Source organism: Pituophis catenifer, unplaced genomic scaffold (genome assembly GCF_029215685.1).
Source record: "Pituophis catenifer annectens isolate HBS135680 unplaced genomic scaffold, rPitCat1.0.hap2 SCAF_5, whole genome shotgun sequence".
NCBI lineage: Eukaryota > Metazoa > Chordata > Lepidosauria > Squamata > Colubridae > Pituophis > Pituophis catenifer.
In genome coordinates, this window is record NW_027256885.1 from 36,855,600 (window position 1) to 36,878,899 (window position 23,300).

Here is a 23,300-nt window from a genome sequence, read left to right on the forward strand (position 1 = left end):
TCTACAATAGTTTACTTCACAAGTCTTGCATTGGTTAAGCCTTTTATCTCCACAGCTGTTGATGGCAATAGAGACTTACAGTATCTCTCTTTTCCTTTCTTCTGCCCATTTTTCTTAGGACACAGTGCATTTCAAGCCAGTGTAAAAAGCAGGGAGAAAAAAAATTCCAGAGATATTGCTAATAAATAGAAATTTGTAAATCCTAATGGTTTCTTAGACTATCAAGATCTGAGTATTTTCTTCCCTTAAAGACATACAGGTCCTCACTTAACGACCCCTTGTTCAACGACCATTCAAAGTTACAATGGTGCCAAACCAATGGTAGTAATGGCCAGTCCTTGAGGCTACAGCTGTTGCAGTGCCCTTGTGGTCACGTTAAAAAATTGGGTGCTTGGCAGCCTGCCTGAATTTGTAACCATAGTGTGTGCTTCAATTCCCCCCACCTGCCAATTTCCCCCATCTCTGATCTTTTGGACATCCTGCACTCCACTGCCACCTACTCCTGCTGCCTCCCACTGATCTCAGCTGACCTTTGCCGCCTTCTTCCTGCTGCTGCTGAGGCATGCCCAGAGGCCTCATAGTCTTGTGGAGGTCTCACAAAGGGCCAGATACTGTTTTGGCTGAGTGCACCTCATTAATAGTGGGAGGAAGAAGACAGCAAAGGTCAGCTGGGGCTGGTGGGGGCAGCAGGGGTAGGAAGTGGTGGTGGAGTGCAAGGCAGCCAAAAGGCCAGAGATGGGGGGAAAAGACAGGTGGGTGGGGGGAGTTGGACCAGAGGTGACTCTGACAGGGCAAGAGAAGCGTGAGGTTTTCACCTAATGTTGGCAACTGAGACTACAGGTTATTTTATATACTCAGAATTCCCAAGGGAAAATATTAAAAATGGCATTTATTTAAGGTATTCCCATTTGTAATACTTCAAATAGTTTAAAGCAGTGTTTTTCAAACTTGGCAACTTCAAGATTCTGGCTGGGGAATTATGGGAGTTGAAGTCCGTACATCTTACAGTTGCCATGTTTGAAAAACACTGGTTTAAAAGATTTTTTAAAATTCTGATTACCCTAGATATTTGGGCATGCACGCAGATATACACACACACGTTTTTCTCCTCCACATCCCCCAAACTGGTGTCTGCAGAGTTTTAAAACCTCTTTATAAGTATTTTTATGGCTACTAAAAAGTTGCTTAACAACTTTTGAGCCTTAATTTTTAAGGCGATTTAACAGAGTGTGCAAACTATCATACAATATCCTTAATTTCACATGCTAGTAAAATAATGCTTAGGAACATCTAACACAGATTAGAACCCTATATGGAAAAAGAGTTGTCAGATGTTCAAATTGCCTTTAGAAAAGGCAAAGGAACACAAGACATTGCTGATGCGCGCTGGACAATTGAGAAAGCCAGAGAATACCAAAAAGAAGTAAGTCTTTATTTTTATTTATTTATATCCCTACTTTATTTTTATAAATAATTCAACGTGGTGAACATACCTAATGCTACTTCCTCCTCCTCTGTTCCCCACAACAGCTACCCTGTAAAGTGGGTTGGGCTAGTATGTGCTTCATCAATTATACTGTAGAAAAGCCTTTGACTAAATTGATCATGTCAAGCTGTGGAAAGTGCTCAAAAAATGGGAATTCCAGAACATCTAACTGTCCTGAAAAACTTATATATACGTCAGGAAGCCAAAGTACAGACAGAATTGGAGTAAGAAATATCAATAACCTGCACTATACCAATGACACAACTCTGATAGCTAAAATTGCAAAGGATCTGCAAGCCCTAGTAAAAAATAGTCAAAGAGCACAGTGGAAAATGGGACTAAAATTAAATATAAAAAAGACAAAACTAATGACAACAGGTAGAACAACCAGCCTCAGAATTGACAATGAAGATATCAAAGTGGTGGATAGCTTCTGCCTTTTAGGATCAATTATTGACAGTAAAGGAAAAGCAATCAAGAAATACAATGCAGAACTTCCCCCAAGATGGCGTGCTGAGCGGCGGGCAACTCTTTTTCTCCCACTGACAAACAGCTGATTTCGCTGCCAAAGCTTATTTGGTGGCTTTGTTCCCTGTTTTTTGAAGGGAAGACTAGGAAAGACCCAAGACAACCTTCAGACGATTGTGCATCGACAGAGAAGAGGGGATCCTGAAGACTGCAATTCTTGGTAAGGAGTGATCGGAAGGTTGGGTCTCTTACCATCTTTTCCCTTCAGCTGTTTGGTTTTTTAAAGCATGCCTGGGTTTTAATTGCACCCTTTAAATCTTTTCTATCTTCTGATTTACCACTAGTTGACTGCTGATCTATTTTATACCCCCTTGCTGGACTTTTACAACTTTTTTTCCTGATCTTTCATTGTTTACTATTGAACTCTAAACCACTTTCACTTTCCCCATAAAGGAAGTCCATGGTGAAAATACATTTTCTGGCAGTGAAAGTCATCAGATTGGATTTATACAGGATATTACACATTTTGTACTTTCTAGCTCTTTAAAAAAAAGAGCTCTGACCTTTACTTTTTAACTTTTGATGGGAAAATTCTCCCCTTTTTTAATCACTTTATTTTGAGGTGAAAAAAACTGACCTCAACTTTTCTCTATGGACACTGGGTTATGATTTAACTGCTTCTCTTGTCCTTGTCCTTTTCAAAATGTCTCTAAAAGGAGATAAAGTTTTCTGGGAAGCATTTGGAAAAAGAATGCTCTCCAACTTATAGGTTTTATTTGAAAATATAGATAAAAAAGCTGATGGGTCAACAACAGCTTTGAACCAAACACAGGACAATATCCAAAAGCAGGGAATAACAGTTCAACTTAATTTGCAGAAAGTTCTTGGTTTGAAAACTATAGATGTCCCAAAAAGATTGAAAGGAATATGAATACAAGAAATTCTGAGATAATGGTATTGATAAATGATGGACTAGACTTTCTTGGCAAGATGAATGTTCTGTTTTTAAAGATAATTTTTCAACAATGGATGCTGCAGAGATATTTACAACAGGGACTTACAAACTTTGGAAATGAGGTGTAATTTCTGTTCCCAATTAAAATCCTTAGGAAAGGTTTTATTATTAACAGCCAAAGGTGGATATTTAATCCTGCATGGGTCAGAGATAATGATTGGGATGATCTGTGGTAAATAAACTGTTGTAGACTTTCTACAAGTAAATTACAGTAACAGATTGTTAACAGAGGGCCCTGAACTTTAACTTTGCTGTTGATTAACCTGTTAACTATTTTTTCTTGATATACAGTAAACAATGTATGACAGGTCAAATTAGGTTGCAAATAGATGTAGAAATTTATAAATTTTGGACCTGTTTTGCAAGGGGGGAAGCTATTATTGTTGCAATATATTTGTCAGCGTTCAACTAGAGGGGATATGTGTTTTTGTTCTTTGTCTTTTTAACTCACATTTTTAAGATTTTTGTCTAGTTTTGTCTTTAATTTTTTTCCTTTGGATTTTGCATGTTAATCTTTTGAATAAAACAAAAAAATGTTTATATATATATATATATATATATATGCATATATATATATATATAAAGAAATTTTAACGAAGCAGGATAAGAAGAATATTGATGGTTGTAAACTTTGATGTTGGAGAAGACTCCTGAAAATATTGTGTACAGCCAAGAAAACAAACTGATGGTTCATTGAACAAATCAACCCAGAGTTCTTACTCGAGGCACAAATAATCAGAGTCAAATTATCCTTCTTCAAACACATTATGTGAAGACCCAGCTCTCTGGAAAAGGCTCTAATGGTGGGAAAGGTGGAAGGAAAGAGAAGAAAACAACCAGCAAGATGGATAGACTCAGTTGCAGTGGTGATGAGTGTATCATTGAGAGACGTGAAAGAACAGGTTAGGGATAGATTGTCATGGAGAAGATCTATGTAGTCACTAGGAGCTGAAAATTATTTGATGGCACATAATCAATCAATCACTCAATCAAAAAGTTGCTAAAATATGTCTAACAGTAAAAAAAATGACTTAATTTTCTCATGTCCCTAGTTTCAATCAGGTTTTTAGTTAGGATACAGAACGGAGACCTTTGTGGTCATCTAAGGGAATGATTTACCCCAGGAACTAGGAAGGGAGGGGAGTTACAGCAATTCCTTTTTGTTCTCTTGGTGGATTTTGATCTCATGGACCATCTGATGTGGTTGAGCCTTGAGAAGATTCTTTTACAATAGTTCCAGTCTTTCTTCTTAAGTCAAGTCCAGAAAAGTGTTAGGATTAGTGATCAGCACTTGGACCACTGTCATGTGACAGAGTTCCATTTTTTCACAAACTGTTAGAAGAGATAATCCATTTTTGTAATGAAGAACTTTCAACATGTTTTCTCCTTTCTTGCTATTCACGCACCAGAAAAATAGCTGACTGCCTAAATTGAACATCAGTCCGAGTGAAGGTAAACAAGTTAAACATGTTAACATGTAAACATGTTAAATCCAGATATGGCAGGGTTGGTTATTAAAAAGCCAAAGGTTAAGTCTACTCTGGAAGATGTTGCACTCCTGAAAAGTGCAGGGAATCCAGTACATGAATATAACATACTGTATTTGTCAGGACCAATGGACTAACAAATGAAGATATTTTATAGAAAATGGACAGCCCTGGAGGGGAACTATTTTTTTTATTTTTCTGCCAACAACTTTTACTTCTTAAGTAGCTTAGACAGTTAAATAGCCACATTATTACGTATAAGAACTGTTTTGAATTTTTGAAATATATCTTGGGGATGGACAAATCTATACCAATTCCAGCAGTAAGGGCAGAGTTGGATATACCCCCTATACAAAATCATCTAGTAATTAAAGTATTCAAGCATTGGTTGAAGATCTTATTTATGGACCCAGATAATTACCCAAGCTGTAATTTGAAAGAGGAGATGCTTAATATGCCTCTTCGCACTTGGGCTGCCCAACTTTCAAATGACATTTCACAATATGGATTATTTATCCAATTCCCAGTCCATACAAATCTGCTTCCCAGACAGAAAAGTATTTAACAACTTATATGCTTCAACACCTTAGAAGAGCTTTGTAATAGTGTCGAATATCTGTAGCTCAGGTGTAGGGTGAGGGTTCATTCTCCAAGCTTGTGGGTTGGTTTCCAAACGTTTCATTACCAGGCTAGGTCAAGTCTTCAGCAGAATTTAGGGGATGTCAGTGTTCTTCTGTTTATAAGGGCTTCAGGTGTGGGTGTGTCAAGTGAGGGTCTTGTGATGGGTCAGCTGTGAGTCATCAATGAGTCTTGTGATGGGTCTTGTGATAACAAGATTACATCAGGTCAGGGTCATTGGGAGGTGAACTGCTGGTGGGGGGGCTTGTTTGTGTTGGTTGAGGGTCGGTGATGTCTCTGGTTGGCTGTGTGGTTGATTTGGATTCTGAGGGGCTCATAGGCTGGTTGTAGGTCAATGTGTCTGTTGATGTGATGACCCGGGGATGGGCATGAAAGCAACACAGCCAGAGTGAAGGCTTAGCTCCCTTTTATTACTCCAACATTTCCCCCCAAAGTTCCCACAGTTCACTGTAAGTCCAAGAGCAACGCTCCAAACACACACATGCACCTCCACTAGTTCCTGGCTGCTGTGAGTCCAGAGGAGCAGCCAATTCTGAGAGCAGCCAGAGTTCAGGAAACTTGGTTCCAAGGAGTCTTCATCGCATGAAGGGGTCGCTGGGGGTGCAGCACAACCTGAAGCAGAGCTGTGTCACTGAGTACTTGCCCACGACCAGGCTAGGCAAAGCAAGGCAAGTCGAACCCAGGCAAAACAAGGCTAGGCAAAGTGGCAAGATGTCGGTAACTGCAAGTGTGTCTGGAAAAAGGCGACACTTGTTCCAAACAAGTGTCCTTCCTCACGACGTCTCTTTAAATCTTATTCCCCAGGTGAGCCTTGTGACGAGGGGCGGGGCGCCCTCCTCCCAAGTTGTCTGTTTGCCCTGCACTGATCCCACCTCCTCTCCATTCTCCGTGCTCGAGGATCAGGAGGCAATTGTTCTTCTCTGGACCTCCGTCACTCCTCTGCTCCACTGCCTACTCTTTCCCTCTCCTCCCCCCTCTCTCGGTCATCCTGCGCCCTCTCTCCGTCACTGGCAACCCTTTCAAGGCCCGAGGGGCCCGGGACTGCCTCGTCCTGCTCCTCTGGTCGTTCCTCCGGAGCCAGTGAGGCCACGCCATCCTCCTCCGTCGTCCCTGGCTCTGTCTTGTCCTCCTCCTCCTCGGACCCAGGCTCTGACAGTTGATAAAATAGCTTGTGGAGTGCCAGGCTTCAATGAACTCACGAGTATGGTGGGTGGTAGCGTGGCTTATGATTTTTGTGTTGCTCCAATCGAACTGGTGCTGTTTGGTGTCTGTGTGGGTAGAGACTAAGGATTTGGGATCGTGGCTTTTGACTGCCAGCTGGTGTTCGTGGATCCCGGTTTTTAATTGGCATATTTGTCCCACATAGAATTGGTTGCAATGGTCACAGTTGATTTTGTAGATTACAATGTTTCTTTCATCCTTCTGTATTTTGCCTTTGGTTCTGAATAATTCCTGGCGGAGTGTGGCTGTGGGTTTGTGGGCTATTGTTATTCCTAGGGGTTGGAGGATTCTGGCTGTCATTTCCGAAACCCCTTTTGTGTATGGTAGGGTTAGTTTTTGCGTAGTGGTTGGCTGTGTGGTGTGTTGTGGTTTGGGTGCTGTGTGTCAGAATATGAAGTTTTTTGGATAGCCGTTACAGAGAAAGAAGTCGAGCAGCCATTTCTCTTCCGCTTTTCTTAGTGTTGTGGTGCTGCAGTGTGTCCTGGCCCTTCTGAACAGGGTCTGGACACAGCTTCTTTTGTGTGCAGTGGGGTGGTTGCTTGCGAAGCTGAGGATCGGGTCCGTGTATCTGGGTTTGCGGTAAACACAGGTTTCTAGTTCTCCATTGTCTAGTTTCCTTATGTCAACGTCGAGGAATGGGAGTCTGTTGTCTGTTTCCTCTTCGTGTGTGAATTTGATCCCAGGGAATACGTTATTGAGTAGGTGGTGTGTTTCTTCAATTTGAGAGCGTTGGATGATGACAAATGTGTCATCGATGTAGTGTGTCCAGAATTTTGGGTGGATGGTGGGTAGAGCTATGGATTCGAGTCACTGCATGACTATTAGGCCTGATATGGGTGATCCCATCGGGGTACCTTGTATTTGCTTATAGATATTCCCATTGAACTTGAAGTATGTGTTGAGGCATGGATCCAGGAGTTTCATGATGGAAGAGCTTTCTGTAGAGCACATTTTGAACAAGTAGATTATATGGTAAGATATAGGAGGTTCCATGGAGCTCCATTTGAAGAAAGACTGTGTATCAGGGGTGAAATTCAGCAAGTTCTGACAGGTTCTGGAGAACCGGTAGCAGAAATTTTGAGTAGTTTGGAGAACCGGCAAATACCACCTCTGGCTGGCCCCAGAGTGGGGTGGGAATGGAGATTTTGCAATATCCTTCCCCCAGGAGTGGGGAGGGAATGGGGATTTTGCAATATCCTTCCCCCAGGAGTGGGGTGGGAATGGAGATTTTGCAGTATCCTTCCCCTGCCACGCCCACCAAGCCACACCACGCCCACAGAACCGGTAGTAAAAAAATTTGAATTCCACCACTGCTGTGTACCTGTGATGTACTAGCTGTTGAAGACATTGCACATCTCCTGTTTGATTGCAAACTATATTCTGCAGAAAGGACTGTTTAATTTAGATCCTTATTTAAAAACTAAAAAATACTGGGATACCTTATATCTTGCAGGGAAAAATGTGCATATATATTGCTAGCAAGGGTGCAATTTTTATATCAAAGGCCATTTCAAAGAGAACAGACAACCTAGAACAGATTGGGGTTAACTGTATGAGTAATTTGTTATGAATACAGTATAATATATAAATTCTGTGATGAAAACTTAAAAGAGTCTTTACTTATCAACTGTAAACCATTTTACTGTCCACGCGAGTTCTCATTTCTACTAGTTGCTGTTTATGTCCCTCCACAACCCTGTGTAAACAAGGCATTACGAACTCTAGCTGACCAGATTATGGAGGCTGAAGTCAAATACCCCGAATCACTGGCCATTATTTTGGGAGATCTAAACAAGGCAAACTTAAGGAAAGAGCTACCAAAATATTTTCAGCATGTCAATTGTCCCACTAGAGGCAAGAATACTTTAGACCATTGCTACACAACACTAAAAGTTGCTTATCGGTCTTTACCACGAGCAGCTGTGGGACACTCTGATCATTGCATGATTCACCTTGTACCTGCTTACAGGCAAAGACTTAAAACCACAAAACCAACAATTAAATCAGTGAGGACCTGGACTGAGGAGGCAAAGTTAAAGCTACAGGCCTGCCTTGACTGCACTGCAGACTTAGATGAACTCACAGATACTGTAACATCATATGTCAGCTTCTGTGAAGACCTATGTGTACTGACCAGGAACTTGCGAATATAGAGTAACAACAAACCTTGGTTCACAGCTAAACTTAAGCAGCTACATCGTTCCAAAGAGGAAGCCTACAGAAAAGGTGATAAAATGCTGTACAATCAGCCCAGAAATATATTAACAAGGGAGATCAGAGCAGCAAAAAGAAGTTACTCTGAAAAGCTAAAGAATCAGTTCTTAACAAATGAACCAGCAAACACGTGGAAAATGTTTAAAAATATCACTGGCTACGGCAAACCTCCTTCCCAGGCTGAAGGAAATCAGCAACTGGCAGATGACCTGAACGTGTTTTACTGCAGGTTTGAAAAGAAACTACAGCCACCTATCTCCACAACCCCCATCTCAGACACACCAACAACAGCCAAGCCTCCTACAACTGACCCCATCCCATTGGGTTCCCAACCCCTAGTGATCACAGAAAAGGAAGTGCAAGACCTATTTCACAGACAAAAGCCAGGAAAAGCTCCAGGCCCAGACAAGATAACTCCTTCTTGCTTAAAAGTCTGTGCTGACCAATTGGCCCCCATCTTCACCTGTATCTTCAATAAATCGCTAGAGATGTGCTATGTTCCTTCTTGCTTCAAACGCTCCACTATCATCCCAGTGCCAAAGAAGCCCACCATCAAGGAACTGAATGACTACAGACCAGTTGCTCTAACATCTGTAGTCATGAAAACCTTTGAAAGGCTAGTGCTGTCCCACTTGAAAACCATCACGGATCCGCTGTTAGACCCCCTGCAAATTGCATACCGAGCAAATAGATCAATAGATGATGCTGTTAATATGGCTCTGCACTACATCCTACAACATCTTGAATCTCCAAAGACCTACGCAAGGGTCCTCTTTGTAGACTTTAGTTCAGCATTCAACACCATCATTCCACACATTCTTCTAACTAAGCTAAACCAGCTAGCGGTACCTGAACACACTTGTAAGTGGATCATAAGCTTCCTAACAGACAGGAAGCAGCAGGTGAAGCTAAGCAGAATCATATTAGATACCTGTACAATTAGCACACAAGGCTGTGTGCTCTCTCCACTTCTCTTTTCTCTATATACCAATGACTGCATCTCAAACGATCCATCTGTTAAACTACTGAAGTTCGCAGATGACACAACAGTGATTGGTCTCATTTGAGACAATGATGAATCCGTATACAGAGGGGAAGTTGAACAACTAGCCTCGTGGTGCGACCAGAACAATCTGGAACTGAACACACTCAAAACCGTAGAAATGGTGATGGACTTTAGGAGAACCCCTCCCATACTACCACCTCTTACAATACTAGACAACACAGTATCAACAGTAGAGACCTTCAAATTTCTAGGTTCTACCATATCTCAAGACCTAAAATGGACACCTAACATCAAAAATGTCATCAAAAAAGCACAACAAAGAATGTTCTTTCTGCGCCAACTCAGAAAGCTCAAACTGCCCAAGGAGCTGCTGATACAGTTCTACAGAAGAATTATTGAGTCTGTCATCTGCACCTCTATAACTGTCTGGTTTGGTTCTGCAACCCAACAAGACAGACACAGACTTGAGGTTAATTAGAACTGCAGAAAAAACGATTACTACCAACCTGCCTGTATACTGAGGACCTGTATACTGCACGAGTCAAAAAGAGGGCTGTGAAAATATTTAGACCCCTCGCATCCTGGACATAAACTGTTTCAACTCCTACCCTCAAAACGACACTATAGAGCACTGCACACCAGAACAACTAGACACAAGGACAGTTTTTTCCCCAATGCCATCACTCTGCTAAACAAATAATTCCCTCAACACTGTCAAACTAGTTATTAAGTCTGCCTTACTATTAATCTTCTCATCGTTCCTATCACCCATCTCCTCCCACTTATGACTGTATGACTGTAACCTTGTTGCTGGTATCCTTACGATTTATATTGACTGTTTCCTAATATGATTTGATTGCTTATTTGTTCCCTATGACTATCATTAAGTGTTGTACCTTATGATTCTTGACGAATGTATCTTTTCTTTTATGTACACTGAGAGCGTATGCACGAAGACAAATTCCTTGTGTGTCCAATCACACTTGGCCAATAAAGAATTCAATTCAATTCAATTCAATTCAATTCAATTCAATTCAATTTTCTCTGTTCTTCTATTCTATTCTATTCTATTCTATTCTATTCTATTCTATTCTATTCTATTCTATTCTATTCTATTCTATTCTATTCTATTCTATTCTATTCTATTCTCCTCTTCCCACTTTTAGAATATTACCAAAATAAATTCACCAAAGGGTCCTCCCCCCCACCCCCCAGGCACCAGTCAGTTTCACAGTTCTTTACTATTGTAATACACAAAGTCAGTCTATAAGTTAGTCCAGGAACCCTCTTTAAGAACAGCTGTTATTTCTTCTTCTTTTAGGAAATAATATTTGTAATCCACAAGGGCCCACCAAATCCCCAATGTTTTATAAACCAGTGTCTTGCAGATCAAAAAATATTCCACTCAGTCTCAGGATAAATCCATGCTGTTTTCCAACTTCAAACTGCTTCAAACTACTCAGTATATTTATAATCCACAAAGGTTCAGAGAGTTACAATGTTTTCACTGTCTGCTTCCAACTGTCCAGTATAAACAATTTGCAGGTGTTACTTGTAACAAAAACAATCTTATCAGCAGTAGACAGTCAAGGTCTTTTCACTTTCCTGGCGTCCTTCCCCAACAGTAGGTGTCGCCATTACTCTGTTTCTTTTCTTTTGCTTCTGAGTCTCTGAAATGTCCAAATCCTCTTTTTTTTAAAGTTCCAAAACTCAAAGTTTCATTTTAAATATATTCTAGTATGTTTTTATCTCAATTAGAGTTGCTAAAGCAACCAGCCCAGTTTCCCTAGCTTTAAAGTTTATTTCTCTCAAAAAATCCTCTTCTCCCTTTTCCGGATCTGTCAGCAGCTCACAGTGTTAATTGCCGCTGTTCTTGAGGTGTGGGAGAAAACTCCACCTCCTCCTCTTTGAGTCCCACTTTCAATAAAAGAATATTACAGGGGCAAATTCCTCAACAGAAGTTGGAAAGATCTCACCCAGATCAGCCACACTGTTGTCGGATCATTTCTTCGTTGCTTCTTCAGTTGGGCTGTCACAGCCTCGGTCCAGCATGTAATGGCCTCCCCCCCTCCGCGCCGGTTTGAGAAGTTTCTCCAGATCAAACAAGGAGATTGCGGTCTCCTTGTGATTGACGGAGTGTCCCCTCTGTCTTCGCCACCCCTACAGGGTGACTTTGGCCCCGAAGGACGTCCTGGTGGGCAGAAATTGGCAGGATTTCACGGAGCCCTGTGAATCCACACCATTTCGCCGTGGCGTCATCTCCACCTCCAATTTCTTTGAAAATGCTAATAAACCAGGAAGATGGTTAGCATATAAACTAAAAAAAGAGAAAGAAAAGAAACTGATACATAGATTGGCAGATGAGAAGGGAATTCTCCATTACCAAAATGAAAATAAAAAGAAAATAATTTAGGATTTTTATGAAAATCTGTATGATCAAGAGAAAATTTCAGAAGATAAAATAAAACAATATTTGGAAAAAGCTGAATTACCTAAAGCGTCTGAAACAGTGAAAGCTATGTTAAATGAAAGGATAACGATGGAATTAACAGAGGCAATCAAGAGACAAAAGAATAATAAAACACCAGGACCAAATGGGCTACTGGCGGAATTCTATAAGTTTTTACAAGACACTCTAGGACAGTGATGGTCAGGGTGGATTTGATTTAAATCAAACTGATTTAAATCACGATTTAAATCACTAGTCAGTAAGGCTTGATTTAAATCATAGTTTTCTACATAAAGACTAATTCTTGCTGGCATAACTTTAATATGCAAGTAGATTAAGATTTTTAGAATAACAACTTTTCATATTAGTTTTTTTATCCCCAGTTTAATAGGTTAATCATTCATATTTGGACAACTTTTCTGTTGTACTTAGGAAGGAGAAAAATAATCATTACCTTAATAATAACAATTTAAATAGATTTATTCAACTGAAACAATAACATTACAGCATATGTTATTTGCTTAAACAAACATCCATGTTTGTTAACTAATTTGGCTAAACAAAATATATATATATTAAGAAACTTAGACCGTCAGCCCAGCCTACACATGAAAAACTTAAATACTGTCCTCTGTAGGTCACTCGTCATCTTCATCTTCTTTTTTGTTCATAATCTGGAAAAGAAAAACAAGCTTTCCTGCTTTATCGGGTCCCAAACGATTTCTCAATTTAGAATGAATGAGTCCAAAGGAAGAGAATATTCTTTCAACGCCTGCAGAAGAAGCTACTGCTGTTAAAAGTGAAATCATTACTTGAACAGTCTCTAAATCCAAGTGCTTAAGTGACTTCCACCAGTTCACTGGTGTGACTTTCTTTAAAATATCTTCAGCAAACATATATTTCTTGAATGGTTCCCCCTTAGCTTTGAAGTTTATTATAGTTGGCATTACAGATGGATGATTGCTGGATACCCATGTCATAGCTAACTCCTCTTCCTCAGCACTTAAGTTTTGACCCTGATACTGGATATTGACAATATTTACCAAAAAATGAGCTGGAGACAGTACTTGTCCTGTTCGTTTTTTAAATGCTTGTAATTTAATTCTGTCCATGTGTAGTTCTGTTTTTAAGTGTTCACTCAGTTCCTTCCAAATTTCAACAGCATCAGCAATAAAACAGCTATTTTTCTGTATTTTGTTTAAAGCTTCAGAGATGGGTTTCAGGATGCTCAGCATATGTTCAACATTTCTCTTAAGCCCAATGTTGAGGATTTTGGCCGTGACAGTGCCATCTATTTTATCTCGATTTTGTTCACAAACTGTCATCAGAATAGGCCAGTTCTTGATATACTGCTCAAAACAGTCCACCACAGAGTTCCATCTAACATCTTGTGGGAGCGTTAGCTTGGTTCCACCCATCCTTTTCAGAGCTGCTGCAGCAAAATGATTGTTACGGAAGTATTTAGCAATTTCAACAACATTAGTCTTTATTTCTGGAACACTTAAGTCTTTGGCTAAGAGGTGCAGCAAATGAGCACTGCAACCATATGTTATTAGCTTTGTATTCCCTTCCTGCTCTTCTAAATTTCTTCTCATCTTGGATACATTTGCAGCATTGTCTGTGACCAAACTGCGTACTAGACATTTGAATTTTTGTTCACGTTATTATAGCTTTTACTGCCACTTCTTGTAAGTATTCTGCTGTGTGTGCATTTCCTGACGTATCAATTGTTTGTGCAAGGAAGACTTTCCCTTCTTCTGTTGTTATACAAGCACATACAATAGGATCATTGTGGACATTACTCCACCCATCAATACTTAGGTTAACAATTCTACCCTCCAGAGCTGTTGCACATTGCTCCATTTCTCTGTCATACACTTTATCCAGCAGTTTCCCTGCAACATCTGCTCTGCTGGGTGGACTGTATCCTGGTCTCAGTGACTGAACCATATTAATGAAATGTGGGTTCTCAGTCAGACAGAAAGAAGAGTTCGTTGCATAAACAAACTGGGCAATTTTTTCATCAATTAACTCTTTTTCTAATCTGCTAGTTTTTATCACAAACTTATCTATGGTGGTTCCAGGAGGGAAGGGTTTTTTCTTTCTTTTAGGTGATAGTGATATGTGGCTGTGGGTGTCTGATGATGATGATGCTAATGAAGCACTATCCTGGATGGATAACTCTGAAACTGTAGAACAGGAGGATGGTGATCTTGAAGGTGGATAGTTTCCAGAATCCATGAATTCCCCTAAACAAAAAAGTCAATGCTGTTATTTTATTGTTTATACAATTTCTGCTTCTTGTACACAGCACTGCCCCAAAAGGAATATTTGCTTTTCTTCATAACTGTACCAAATGACAGTAACATGCAGTAATAATAAGAAATATAATTTTGCTCAAACATGACAGTTCAAGGCAGTCTTTAGAAATATGATTCAATAAAAATGTTTACCAACCTGAAGATCCTGCCTGTTCAAATGTGTTTCTTTGGTCAGCTTCATCACAGCACTTCTCATGATGTTGCCTCATTCGGGCCACCAGGCCTTGCATTTCTTTGTTGCAGTGTTTGCAGTTTGCACGCATGCCTGCCTTACCGATAGGTAAAGGAACTTCATTAAAATATTGCCAAACTGGGTCTCTTTTACGGCCTGCTGCCATTATAGGTTTTTTCCTCCAAGGAAAGAATGTGATAAACCTCAGGTCATACAGACAAAAAGATCCAAAGACTTGTCTGTCTGTGGCTGTGCAGTATTGTGCTCAGAAAGTTTCACTTTCATTTTGTACTGCTTGTCTGCTTGCCCCTTCCTCCTCACACTTAGTTTCACTTTCTTCTTGTGCAGATCTATTCCACTCCAAACAATCAGAAAAATATTGTTTCTATTCTATTCACTGAACTTCTTGAAACTTAGCACTGAAGGGGTTGATTCTGTATTCATAGGTTTGTAGAACAATAGGATTAAGGTCTTTTTCTCAACTCTGTTCATGTTATAAGATTTTTGCTGTGAAGAAGAGGCATGTGATCTCTGCTGAGTCAAATTCAGTTTTGAGAACTGCAAAAGTAAACCAAGCATCTGTGATAATATCTTGTAGGCAGAGAAACTGCCCCATAATCTTATAAAAACCTCTGGAAGAGCATGACATTGTGAATGGATTAATGGAATTTATTTACCAAAAAAATTAAACATATACAGCCTTATTCTACATAATTAAAAAACTAATCTTTATTTCATGATGGAATAACCTTTGGATGGTAATATATTTTCCTCAAAAAGCATTTTATTTAAAAAAATCCGATTTAAATAAAAAAAATCCGATTTAAATAAAAAAAATCTGATTTTTTTTATTTTTTTAAAAAAATCATTGATTTTTATCCACCCTGGTGATGGTTAACCTTTTTGCTGCCGAGTGCCCAAAGTGCATGCGCGCACAAATGCAAGTGCGCGTGCCTGAACCCCCAAAGGGCAATGCGAGTGCCCCCGCGCATGCGCCCCACCCTCCGCGCCCCGTTTTGGCTTCCAGGTTAGTGCAGGTTTTTCCAGGCCGAAATCGGGGCGTGGGGGGGCACGCACACGAACCCCCCAAATGCAATGCGAGCACCCCCACGTATGCGCCCTGCTCCCCCGCGCCCCGTTTTGGCTTCCAGGTTGGTGCAGGTTTTCCAGGCCCAAAATGGGGTGGGGGGGGCCTCACGCAGCGCCCTCACACCCTATTTTGGCTTCCAGGTTGGTGCAGAAGGCTTTCTAGGCCCAAAACGGTGCACGGGGGGCCTCATGCGGCGTCCCTGCGCCCTGTTTTGGCTACCAGCTTGGTGCAGGAGGCTTTCCAGGCCCAAAATGGGGCATGGTGGGGGGCACGTGCGAATCCCCAAAATGCAATGCGAGCGCCCCCCATGCATGCACCCCCCCACATATGTGCTCCGCCCCCTGTGCATGCGCGGCAGAGACCCAAAGACCATCAGGCCGGCAGGAGGCGCGCGCGCATTCATGCTGGAGCTGGGCTAGGGCAACGGCTGGTGTGCCCGCAGAGAGGGCTCTGCATGCCACCTGTGGCATGTGTGCCATAGGCTCGCCATCACGGCTCTAGGACCATCAGTGTTGGAAGTTTATAACGAAGTATTGTTAGAAGCTAAGATACCAAATACTTGGACAGAAGAAAATATTACTCTCATACCGAAAGAAGATTCAGACTTAATACAGATCAAAAATTATAGGCCAATATAATTATTAAATGTTGATTACAAAATATATGCCTCAATAATAGCAGAGAGATTAAAAATATTTTTGAATGAATTTATACATTCAGATCAGAATGGATTCTTACCTAAGAGACAAATTAAAAATAATATGAGAGTTATCTTGAACACGGAGTATTATGAAGCACATTCTAAAAAACAAATGGTGCTGATCTTCTTAGATGCACAGAAAGCATTTGACAATGTAAATTGGCAACTTGTGTTATTACAATTAAAATATAGGGACTTTGGTGAAATATTTACCAATGTGATTAAGGCAATATTTTCCAAACAGACTTCAAAGGTGATTGTAAATGGGGACATGACAGAGAATTTCAATATAAAAAAAGGCACAAGGCAAGGATACCTATTGTCCCCTCTGTATATTGACATTGGAAGTGCTAAATAGAAATATCAGACAAGATACAGAAATAAAAGGTATGGAAATAAAAAAAGAAAAATATAAATTACAGGCATTAGCAGATGACCTGATATTTATTCTAGAAGAACCACAAGAAACTGGACCCAAATTAATAAAAAAAAAAAAGAAGATTATGGCGAAGTTGCAGGATTGAAAATAAAGAAAAAACTAAAACATTAGTTAAAAATCTTACAGATAAACAGAAAAAAGACTTAATGAAGAAGACAGATATCTGGATAGTCAAGAAAATGAAATATCTAGGAATTCAACTAACAGCAAAATGTGCAACTATTAAAGAAGATAATTACATTAAATTACTGTAACAAATCAAATCAGACTTGGAGAAATGGAAAAACCTACGACTATCCTTGATAGGAAGAATAACTACTATAAAAATGAATATTTTGCCGATATTACTATATTTGTTCCAAACAATACCAATAAAGCTGGGAAAAAATATTTTGAGGAATTGAATAAAATAATGTCAAAATATATTTGGCAAGGGAAAAAAACAAGAATAAGTCTGAAAATGTTACAAGATTCAAAGGGGTTTTTGGTTTCCCAGATTGGGAGTTGTATTATCAGGCCTCTGTGGGTGAAAGAATGGATAAATTTGAGGCATAGACAATTATTAACACTGGAGGGACATGATCTGCAACTGGGATGGCACGCCTTTCTATGGTATGGGAAAAATAAAATACATGGATATTTTCAAAGGCATTATGATAGAAATGCATTATTGTTAGCGTGGGCAAAAGTCAAAGAAAAACACTATTTGAAAATACCAGTCTGGGTCTCCACGATGGAGGCACTGATACATCCGAATGTGGTTAACACAGAAAACATTATAAGATGTAAGGACATCTTGAATGAAAAAGGGGAACTTAAAACTAAGCAAGAACCGAATAGTCAAGAGATTGATTTGGCATGGTGGCCACATGTGTAAATACAATCAAGATATGAGAAAGGTGCCAAAATGTATGGTTTTTATAAAGAACCAACAGAACTGGACCAGATATTAACAGGGACAGATGAAAAACTAATTTAAAAAATGTATAACTACCTATTGAGCATTAAAATGGAAGAAGAGCAAGTAAAGGAAACAATGATAGTATGGGCCAAAAATTTTGGTTATACTGTGCTTCCCCGAAAATAAGACCCTGTCTTATTTTTTTTTGAACCCCGAAATAAGTGCTTGGCCTTATTTTCGGGGGAGGTCTTATTATTTTGGGGCGCGTGGAGCAAGACGGGGGTCCTCTTGCCGTCTTACCTGATTTCCACCTCTGTCTCCCTAACCCTAACCCTAGGAAATGGCGGGGACCGGCTGCACATGTCCTTAAATATTTTCAGGGAGGTCTTATTTTCAGGGAGGGCTTATTTTAGCGCGTGCGCTCAAAAGCCCGATTGGGCTTATTATCCGGGGAGGTCTTATTTTTGGGGAAACATGTTACTATAGAGTTACATAAATGGCAGAAATTGTGGGATAGGAATTATAAATTTAACAATGTCAACTGCATATAAAGAAAATTTATATAAAATGTTTTATAGATGGCATTTTCCACCAGCAAGCTTGGCAAAGAGGTTTAAGGATATGTCTGCTAAGTGCTGGAAATGTAATCAGATACCGGGTTCGTAATATCACATATGGTGGACATGCCCAAAGGAAAAAAAATTGGACAAAAATACACACATAGTTGGAAAAAATAGTAAATCAACACAGAGATTTAAAGCCAGAAATATTTTTGTTGGGTATTCTACCAGAAAAATATAATAATAATAATAATAATAATAATAATAATAATAATAATAATAATAATTATTATTATTATTATTATTATTATTTTATTTCTATACCGCCCTTCTCCCGAAGGACTCAGGGCGGTGTACAGCCAATTTAAAAACACAAGACAGGACTTCCGGCGGTGACGTCATCACGAACGGGTGAGGAAACGGAGGCTCCGTCTCTGAAACCCAAATTTCCTCATTAATTGCTCTTTAGGGGCATTCCCGAACTTGGAGGGATCGGGAAACGAAAGAGGAATTCGCGAAGCCCCCTGGTGTTGCGCTGTCATCAGGGAGGTCGAGCGATCAACCTCTTAAATTGGTGGAGAAGAAGTCAGCCTTATCGGCGGACAGGAGTGATGGCGCCCGCCTAGATCGAAGCAAAAAGTGGAAGCAATTCCGAGTGACTGTCAGATAGATCACCTACAATAGAGACGGCAAATGGGACGCGCGATCGAATCAGAGAAAGACAAGTGAGTTACAACAGCGGCGATACAAGAGAAGGAAAAAAGGGGAAATAACTACAGCGCGGAAGAGAGAATCCCATAGAATGACTAAGCAAAACATCAGAAAAGGAGAAATAGCGCTCGAAGCGGTCTGACTGCGGACCTTTACAGCTGATCAAAGGGAGCAGCCTGTGGACTTTGTGGATATAGAGACAAGCTGTTTGATCTTGGGAATTATAACTGATTCAAACCCCAAACATCGGAAACCGAATACAGAGACTGAAATACCGGACTAAGTGGTGAATTTCACGGATACAGAAGATCTGTCGGGATTTCGAACTCTGGATTTACAAATAACTTTGGATAAGAACTTAAGTTTAAAAAAAAAAAAGATTTGAAAATTGAATGCAGAGATCCGATTACTGGGAGAAGAAATTAAAAAAAAAAAGACTGAGACAACACAGATTGCGTTTTTCATGATTGTGAAAGAACAGACTGAGAGAGGTAAAACAAGAAGACAATAAGGACTAAAGAAAATAAAAATTAAGTGAATTATTAATTTTGAACTGTTTAATTAGTTAATAAGTTTAATATTTGAAAGAAATATATAAGTTGACAATATTTTTATAGCTATAAATTGTATTGTGGAATTGTAGTTAGACAAGGAATTATTGTTAAAGCGAAAGACTGATTTTTATATAAAATAAGAGATGAGTTGACTGTATCTCTGAGATAGACTGATTGAAAAAGGGGGTAATTGAAAAGATTGCTAATTAGGAAAATAAGAAAATTAAATTAAAATCTTGATTGATAAGTAAATAGATTTATACTGTGAACAAGAATTAATTGCTTAATCGGGATAACTGGCAATATAATATAATATAACTATATATAAGTTGTGTGGTGTATAAGTAGTATTTGGAGGGGAAAAGAGATATTAAGGAATAACTTAATAATTGATGCTAAGGTTGGAAAGCTTTACACGAATATTAAAAATGTATACAACATCCACCATAACAAAGACAGGGAAAAAACCTACAACTAGTACGTTAGTAATGACTCCCTCCCCCTCACAACAAAAAACAATAGATAGCATGATGGGGAAAGAAAAAGAAAAAGAAAAACTGGAAATGGCACCTAATGTAATACAAGATATGTTTCAAAAGATCCAGGAAACACTGTTTCAAACACAAGAAAAAATAGCTGAAAATCAGGAAGAAATGAGAACGTTCCATGCAGAGATCAGAAATGAATTAGGAGAAGTTAAGGAAGATATTAAGACCATGAAAGATAAAATTGGGGGCATTCAAAATTCTATAGCAGAAAATGAACAGAGAATTAGGAAAACGGAAACAAAAATAGATCACGTGGAATTAAAAGTAGAAGCAATGGAACAAAAAACCCTACAACTAAACAAAGAAATGTCAGACTCCTTGGCCATGCTCGAAATGGAAAAGGCCTCATACTTCCTGCGTTTTCAAAACGTTCCAGAAGAAAAAAATGAGGATTTAGAAGGAAAGATGGTGGAGATTATTGCAGGAATGATACAAAAAGAGCCAGAAGAAATAAAAGGACAATTGGAAGAAACTTATCGTGTACAAACAAATTATATAAGAAGACACAGATTGGCGAGAGAAGTCCATGTTAAATTTTTAAAAAAATCAATCCGAGATGAAGTCTATAAGAAATCTAGAGAAGAAACGGTGATCTATAATGGAAAAGAAATTATAATTTTAAAACAGATACCCCGAAGAGTAAGAAATCTACGACAACAATATCAGTTTTTAACACAACTATTGATCAAATACAAGATAATGTATAGATGGCTGCCAATAGAGGGGATCTTAATTACGTGGGAAGACAAAAGATATAAAATAGACACTCTAGAAAAGGCAAGAGAATTTCATAACACACATTTTAGACTAGAAGTAGAACAGGAAAGTAAGGAGGAAACAGATAGTAAAAGTCAAGAAGAACCAATAGAAACAAAGGAAGAAAAAGAAATAAGACAGAGGCAAGAAAAAGAGAGAGAACAGAGAGAAGGTGCAAAACCTAGAGAACGGATGGAAACAAGAAACACCAAAAAACAGATACAATAGGCAATGGATGAACAGATCAAACTCTTTTCGGTAAACATTAATGGCTTAAATGCCCCAAAGAAAAGGAATCAAATTTTCACAAAATTATGAAAATTAGAAGCAGATGTGATATGTCTGCAAGAAGTACACATTCAAAAAGATCATCAAAAAATTCTAGAAAACCCCAAATTAGGAAAACTATATTTATCTCTGGCCCCAAAAAAGAAAAAAGGAGTAGTGATTTACGTAAAAGAAAAAAATACAATCTAAACTAGTTTATACCGATGAGCAAGGTAGAGTGGTGATGGTTGAATTAGAAATAGGAAAAAGGAAAATGTTAATTGTAGGGATTTATGCACCTAACCAAAAACTACAGGTTTTTTTTAAAGACCTACATATAAAATTAGCAGAATTAGAATATGATGATATTTGTGTAATAGGAGATTATAATGCAATAGTAGATGCAAAGAAAGACTACAAAACTGGGAAAAAAAAACAAAAGAAAAAAGAAATACTTCCAAAAGAATTCTTTACTATGGCTGAAGAACTAAACTTGGCAGACGTATGGAGGGAAACACATGAAGAAGAGGCCCAATACACCTTTTACTCCCATCCGCATAACTCCTGGTCAAGACTGGACATGGCATGGATGACCCCAAGTATCAAAACAGAAGTAGAAAAAATTGAGATAGGCACAAACCAATGGGCAGACCACAATCCACTATTCATAAACTGGAAAGGGGAAAGAAGACGTAAGAGATGGACAATGAACCAAAGATTATGTAAAGAAAAAGAATTTAATTTGATGTTAGAAAAGGAAGTAAAAATATTCTTTCAGATAAATAAAATAGAGGAAACCTCTTTACAAAACACATGGGATACTTTAAAAGCATATATAAGGGGCCTAGTAATAGCATATACGAGGAAAAAGAATAAAGAGAAGAAAAAACAATTAGATAAATTAGAGAAAGACCTAAAACAAATAGAACAAAAACTCCAGGAAAAGCCCCAGAACAAAACAATAAGAGAAGAATGGGAAATGATTAAGCATAAATTGAATTTGATAAACCAAATAGAACTAGCCCAAAAAATAAAAATGGCGAAACAAAACTATTTCGAGCACGCAAATAAAACGGGCAGATGGCTAGCCTATAAACTGAAAAAAGAACAGAAAAAAAGAATGATATACCAATTGAAGGATGATAAAGGAGAAATTCAACATAGTAAAGAGGCCAAAAAAGATATTATTAAGAAATTTTATGCGAATCTATATAATCAGGGGAAAATAGAGGAAGATAAAATAAAACAGTACATAGAGAAATCAGGAATGCCAAAAAATCACAGAAGAACAAAGAATTACTCTCAATAGGCCAATAACCAAATTAGAACTAGATGAAGTACTGAAAAAGCAAAAAAACAATAAAACACCGGGTCCCGACGGGCTACCGGTAGAAATATATAAAACAATGCAAGAAGTATTGGGAGAGAATATGTTGGGATTATATAATGAAGCTATGGAGAAAGCCAAGATACCAAATTCATGGACAGAAGCCATAATAACACTCATTCCAACAGAAGACACAGATCTCCAGTTAATACAAAACTATAGACCTATTTCATTATTGAATGCCGATTACAAAATATTTGCAGCAATCTTGGCAGAAAGAATTAAATTAGTATTAAATACATATATACACCCAGACCAAAATGGATTTCTGCCGGGACGCCAAATAAAGAACAACATGAGAATAATACTTAATGCTTTAGAATACTATGAATCACACCCGGAGAAGCAGGCAGTGTTGGTTTTTCTTGACGCCCAAAAGGCCTTCGATAACCAAAATTGGAAATTTATGATTGAACAACTACAAAATATGCAAATTGGGGAAAAATTTGGGAAAATTATAGCAGAAATCTATACCAAGCAATCAGCAAGGATAATTATGAATGATGACATAACAGACAAATTTAATATAACAAAAGGAGTCAGACAAGGCTGTCCACTTTCCCCCTTACTATATATTCTATCATTGGAAACCCTGTTGAAAAAAATTAGAGAAGATCAAGGAATTGAAGGTTTAAGGATTAATAGAGAAGAATACAAAGTTCAAGCCTTTGCTGATGACTTAGTGTTTTTGACAGAAAATCCTATGGAATCTATACCTAATTTGTTCCAAAAAATAGAAGAATTTGGAGAAGTGGCTGGACTAAAAATTAATAAAAGTAAATCGAAGCTGATTGTTAAAAACCTTACGGAAATCCAAACAAAAGATTTGACAGATAATATACAAATCCAAACAACAAAAAAAATAAAATATCTAGGAATCTGCTTATCTACAAGAACATCAGCAATTAA

The 23,300-nt window shown here is 38.6% G+C and overlaps 1 protein-coding gene across 1 annotated transcript in view; it reads right to left on the reverse strand.

Annotated features, from left to right (window-relative positions):
- Positions 1 to 23,300, reverse strand: part of PRR12 (proline rich 12) — a 113,937-nt gene that overhangs the window by 11,125 nt on the left and 79,512 nt on the right. The gene's annotated exons all lie outside the window — the stretch shown is intronic.